At 42.9% G+C, this 6807-nt stretch overlaps 1 pseudogene; it reads left to right on the forward strand.

Moving 5' to 3' along the window:
* LOC136053432 (CHRNA7-FAM7A fusion protein-like) overlaps nucleotides 1-5919 on the forward strand; it is a 39688-nt pseudogene extending 33769 nt beyond the window's left edge.
* Nucleotides 5920-6807: the final 888 nt, after the last annotated feature.

The raw sequence follows: 6807 nt of genomic DNA on the forward strand, positions 1-6807 counted from the left end.
TCTTCCCAGTCTATCCCTTCTGAAGAGCTTGTAGCCATCAATCCCAGTATTCCAGTCATGGGAGAGGTCCCACCATGTTTCTGTAATAGCCACAAGGTCATAGTTAGCCTGCCTCACAATGGCTTCAAGCTCTTCTTGTTTGTTGCCCATGCTGCATGCATTGGTGTAGATGCACTTCAGCTGAGATATCTGCCTCACCCCTTTCTCCAGCACAGCCTCCTTAGGCTCTTTACTGGAGAGCCCTGTTTTATCCCCTTCCCCCGTCACAGCTAGTTTAAAGCTCTCTCAATGAGTCCAGCTAGCTCCTGTGCTAGGATTCATTTCCCCCTTTGAGACAGGTGCATTCCATCAACACATAACGGGCCAGGAGCCGAGTAAACTGCCCCATGGTCAAAAAACCCAAAGTGTCTGTCTCTATACCAACCTCTCAGCCAATTATTCATCACCTGTGTTTTCCTAGCTCATTCTGTGTCCTTCACCGCCCCAGAAAGTATGGAAGCAAACACCACTTGTGCTCCCACCCCTTGAACTAATCACCCTAAACCGCTGAAATCTCTTTTCATAGTTCGCAGACTTCTCTGAGATATTTCATTGCAGTCTGCCTGAACTACTAGAAACGGGTAGTAGTCGGTGGGGCGTATCAAATCCGGGAGTCTTCTAGCAATGTCCCTGATCCGGGCCCCAGGGAGACAGCACACTTCCCTGCGGTTTGGGTCTGGTCTGCAAATGGGGCCCTCAGTTCCCTTTAGAAGGGAGCCGCCCACTACGATCACCTTTCTTTCTTTCTTAGTAGCAGCAGTCTCAATGCACGGAGGTGACTGCCTTGCCATTGGTGACCTCCTGCGGGAATCTTCCTGCACTTCACCCCTTATCACCTCTTCAACTTCCAATGCAGCAAATCTATTGCTTAGGGGTATCTGGGGACACTGGGGAGGCAGAGGGGGAGATTGCCCACGGTACCGAGCAGGGACTCTCTGCCAGCCCTCCCTATCCCTCAGATATCCCCCTTCTGCCCTATGGGGACAGGTCAGGGAGTCCACCACCACTTGTGGGGGATCTCCCCGGCGCCTTTCTCTCTGGCGCTCTAGGAAGCTACTCCACCAGTGAATCTCCCGCTCACAGTCCCTGATGACCCTCAGTCTCTCAACCTCCTCTTTCAGTTCAACCACCATGCTAAGCAGATCTTCCATCTGCTCACACCTTGCACAGGAGAACTGCTTAGCACCCTCATCTAGTAGTAGCAGGCTCTGGCACTCCTTGCAACCAGAGACCTGTGTAGCCACGCTTCTAGGCAGACCTTCTGTCTGGGTCGCCACAGCCTTTTTCAGGGAAGCCCTCTGTCTAGTAGAGACCATGGCACAAAAAAGAATAAAAACAAATAAATGAAAAATCAAAAGTAAATAAATAAATAAAAATAGTTTATAATAATATATATATGTAGATATGAATTGTAATAACTTAAAAATAAATAAATAATAATAATAATTAAAAAAATATATAAAAAAACCCACAAACAAACAAACAGTGGGTAGTGACACTTCACTGCCCTCCCTGAGCCCTATTCAGCTGAGGGGTGAGGGCAAGGGCACTGAAACCCTGGCAACGCCTACGCCTCTTTAACCTCGCCTCGGTAACCTCTCGGGAGAACAGCCTACGGGACTCGCCGGTCTCACTCGGTTCCCGAGAGACAGGAGCCTCCCGAAAACCCACCCTGTACCTCAATCAGCCACTGCAGCTCCAGCTGTGCCGATTTCAAAGTAGCTGATCACGAGAACTGAGTGTTACTTCCGGGTTCTGACCATTTTAAATCCCCTGCCGTTGCCCTGGCAACGCCTACGTGTCAGCCTCTCGCGAGAGAGAGCTGCCGGGATCTGTTGGGACTAGCTGCTCTCACTTGGTTCCCGAGAGACTGGAACCTCCCGAAAACCCGCCCTGTACCTCAGTCAGCCACTGCAGCTCCGGCTGTGCAGATTTAAAAGCAGTTGATCACGAGGACTTGACTCTTTGGGCAGGTTGTCTGCTCTGTTCCCTTACAGAGAAGGGAATAGCATTATGTTTTGTATTTAATGTCAGAACTGTGACTTCCCAGAACAAAGGAAAGAAGGAAAGCTTGCTTATCCAGTTATGAGTTGGCTCCCAGAGATGCTGGTGCTGAACACTGAACCCAGCTATGCTTCTCACAGCTTGGAGCTGGTTCCTGTTGCGCCAGCAGCAGAAATAGGCAACATTGTTGGGCTCAGCTGACTACACTGACATCACTTACTCAGAAACTGCCATTTGTACACAGCAGTGTAGCAGCTCCCATGAGCAATTCTGCTATTTCCTCTGCTTTTTGAGGACCTAGATACAGTGGCTCACATTAAATACGTTCACAGATCCAGCAAGTTGGCTCTTGTTCTGTCTCAATAGAGCAGGACATCCTTTTAGGTCACATCAGTTACTTTACTGAGAAAACTGTCTGATGAAGTGGATTTTGGAGGAAATTATGATTCAGGACTCTTTTGGGACTTTCTCAGAGGAGAACACAAGCCTAAGAGAACAGTACTGAAGCACTCCTCAGCAACGTCCTGTGTTAACACAACTGGCAAACACTGGAACTTCTGTAACTTGACAAGTTTTGGCATTAGATCTAACGAGGCTCAAGTAGCCAGTATAACAGCAAATAGATCAACCATGCTGCAAGACAAAGCAAGCCCTGAAGAAGTTTCCATAATGGTGCTTGTCAACTTGGCTTGTTGATCACCCTCTCAAACCCTAACATGGAGGTACGGGATTATGTGAAAAGTATTGCAAGAAGGCTTTTCTCCCTGTCCAGAGCACATCATTTTATTACCATAAGAACACACATGACAGGACATCGGTGGCACTATCTAGGTGCAGAGTAGGGGGCAGAGAGGAGTGGTGAGAGGAAAGGGAGTGGGCAGGCCTAGACCTGTGTCTTGAAGTATGTTGAATAGGGCTTGTTTACCAACTTCTGACCTGCTGCTGAGTTTTGGGACTACCTTTTGGCCTGTGAAAAGGCAAGAGCTCTCCAGCTCTTTGCTGGACATAAATCAGGTTCATAAAGTTTGAGGTTTTTCTTTGGGTATAATTACATCTGGACCAGCTGATGCCATTGAACCAGCAGGCATAAATTTGTGCAATGCTTGCTTGACTCCTCACAAGAACTACATGTTACCAGAGACCAAATTTCTGGGTTTTCTGTGGTTGGAACTGAGAATACATCTGAGGCCAAACAATGTCGTGCTTAGGGAAGCACCCTGGTGATCACAACAGCAACAGGCTGCTTACCTTTGAGTTGGCCTTGCCTGTGTCCTTCCTTCACAGAAACACAGAAATGACTGTGCAGATGAGAATGTATATTCATCCTACCCTGGCTGTTGTCTGACAGCCCCAGTGCTGTGTCTGTCTCCTGAATCAACTGGCACAACAAGAGATGGCTGATGCCTGAATGTCCATGTTTTCAAGGAAATATGGAATTTGAAACTGCCAGTAAATTTAAAAGGTATTTTGCTTTCTTGCACATATTTGTTTTTTCTATAGGAAGTGGACTTGGCTATATTTATAAATTTAATTCCCCTAAGTAGTAAGCACTTCATCTTGAAAGGAAAAGTGATTTCCTATAGAATAAAGATTTTCCACCCTACATCTCCATCCAGAGCTAACAGGCGCATTAACATTTTCAAGCAAGAAAGTTTGCCAGCCCAGTGTTTCGTAAGTTCATGCTTCTGGAGAGTGAATTTCTTGCTCTTCCCCTTGCCACTAACACTGTTAAAATATTGTTAGCAGTTAACACCTTACGTTGCTCCATTATGTTTCACCTTGTGTCCATAAGATGTCAAATGACACTGTAATTAAGTAAGTTTAATTAAATGCAGTATGGATTTTTTAAGCTGATGCATTACAGTTTTCTGTTTATATTTTGGTTACAATGTAGGAAATAATGAAAGATTTAGAACCCTCAAGAAAAGCAGAATAATTGGAAACGGGAAATAGCCTTTCAAGAAGAAAAATAAATGATTTGTTAGCAGGAGAGAAGCAGAAAAGCTCACAGAAAATGTCACGAGTCTGCAAACCAGAAGAACTCTCACTGTAGAATTTCAAAGTTGTGTAAATATCTTCCACTGGCCATTGCTTTGGCTCTTTATTACTGTTATTCCCACTTGTGGTAATTAATGCCTTCTCTTTTCTGTAATTGTACATGTCATTACAGTTGCAGCTCAAAGTGTTAGCTGCAGTTTCCCCATCCCTGCATCTGCACTGTGCAAACACGGGACAGACAACTCAACCTTTATCTGAAACAGCCATAGAGGCAAAGGGTGGTGATGACTTCTGTATGGCTGAAGCAACTGGAGCAGAATCACAGAGGGAGTCCTGCACTTCCCGAAACAAGCAGTTGCTTCTGTTCTTTCCAGGATAGCAGACTGACTTGTAGCCAATGCAGAGTCATCAAAGAGGCTTTCTGCCTTTCTGGAGTAACTCTCACAAGCACCTTGCAAGCAGTGTGTATGTGCACATACTGCTTGAAGAACTTCACCGTTACAATATTAGCAGACTTTTTGTGCATTCATTTGCAGCAAGTGATGTTAACCACAGAATTATAGTGGGCTCATGTTTCAGGCAGGACATCTGAAGACCAATTAACAAGAGAAAAATGCTATATTCTCCACAGTTGGCTCATCTGACGATCTTGACAAGAAATGTATACTCAACACTTCAAGTGCTTTTGAGCCACTTTTGAGAGCACTCAAACTGTACACCAGACCATGGAGAGACAATACCAGCAGACATCAGTATTTGGATTTTGAAGTGCCCAGTTTATTTAATTTGCTGTTATTCTACAGAAAAAAAGCCTTCTTTATTATATGGTGGAACTCTTCACAGGAGTATTTAGATTTCTCAAGTATATATTAAAAAAAAGTTGTTTATTTAAATTTAAACAACAGGGGTGAGGGAGGGTGCTAAAAACAGCCAGTAATCTGTTGTGGAATTTTTTCAGCAGAATCCAAAGCTTTGTTCCTCAGGTCCATGAGGCGTGGTCCTTCCATGCTATCTGAGAAGTGATGGGAAAAGAACGCAGCCTGCTTTGTGCACTGTGCTCATTTGCAGAGGTCCAGGATTGTTTGCAAAATATAGGACTTCAAAGTTAGTTTTGTATTGTAAAATTTTACATCCCTTATGCTTCACACCCTAAGTGGACACTGAACATCTGTTTGCTCAAGTCATATCCATAAAAGGTCTGTCTTGGGAAGAAGCCAGTCCCAAAACCACTACATTTGAAAGCAGGCAGTCAATCTAGCAGAACATAAAGACTAATTGTAATAGTGACAAAATGTTTCAAAAACTGCTAAAGTGCACAAAATTTCCCTTTCCTTACACTGTGTTCTCTTTCTTTCAGGTCTGTGTCATTCTGCTGAATTGGTGTGCTTGGTTTTTACGTAGGAAAAAACCTGGGGAAAATATTAAGCCCCTCTCTTGCAAATATAGCTATTCCAAGCACCATCCAAGCGTGAAAAATACGGAGATGAATGTCCTACCTGGGCACCAGCCCAGCAATGGCAACATGATTTATAGTTACCACACAATGGAAAATCCATGCTGCCCCCAGAACAATGATATGGGTAGCAAGAGTGAAAAGATCACTTGCCCATTGCCAGAAGAAAACGAGCATGTTCAAAAGAAAGCTCTAATGGATACCATCCCAGTGATTATGAAGATACTGGAGGAGGTTCAGTTCATTGCAATGCGCTTCAGGAAGCAAGATGAGGGTGAAGAGATCTGCAGTGAGTGGAGTTTGCAGCTGCTGTCATAGACAGATTATGCCTGGTTGTGTTTACGCTTTTTGCCATCATTTGCACATTTACAATTCTCATGTCTGCTCCCAATTTTATAGAAGCTGTTTCAAAAGATTTTACGTAAGGATTTCAAATATGAACACAGTAAGCTGAAAGGTAACTTAAAAGTGAATATCATCAGTACTATTGCTAGGTAATTTAACTCCAAACAGAGAAGTGTACTTTAATATGCTAACATTCACAGAAGGGGATAAAATTAATTTCAGGAGATTATTATTTCTGATATTAGTAATAGCAGTTACTGAATAGTATGCACACTGACCTCCTACTTATTTCCAATGCAACTTCCATACGTACTTGTGTTGTCATCTGCTACAAAAACAAAACAAAAAAATGGAAAGGAATCTAAATCCACAGTGTATTTGTTAGAAGTTAACACTGGTGTAAATGTGTTACTGTATGTTTGTGAACTTTAAAATGTTGTAATAATTTAAATGGTAAATTAATGACTGTAATCAGCATTTTGTTGTTTTCAATATCTTTGTGTTTTATCATCTTTGTTTAATGTGGCTGTGACATTTACTTCTCATATTTGACAGGCATCTCTGCAGTTTTACGAAGCTGCCTACTACATGTTAAGAAAATAAACAATTATCATGTTAGCTCCTACTAGTGCAGTGTCTCAAATTACTGATTTTGTTAGTGTGGTTGGCTGTTGAGGATGGAAAGAAAATTCATTTTACATGATGACAATCATATATATAATTAGTGGTACCCTCCACCCCACTCACCATTGCTCCTTAACATCCTAATTTGAAATATTTCTGATCTCATGGGTCACAGTTGCCTACTTAGAGTGATTAAATCCATTTAATTAGTGCAAAATTTTAGCTTTACCATCATCTGTCAGAGATTTGCTACTGATTCCACTGAGGTCAGATTCCATACTTACTCCTGATAATCTACGCCACCCTTAAGCAACATTTTTAACAGCAATGTTTAGTATAAAAAA

The sequence above is a fragment of the Cyrtonyx montezumae genome, unplaced genomic scaffold (assembly GCF_038088225.1).
Source record: "Cyrtonyx montezumae isolate F1298 unplaced genomic scaffold, pur_monq_1.0 scaffold_30, whole genome shotgun sequence".
NCBI classification, from domain to species: domain Eukaryota; kingdom Metazoa; phylum Chordata; class Aves; order Galliformes; family Odontophoridae; genus Cyrtonyx; species Cyrtonyx montezumae.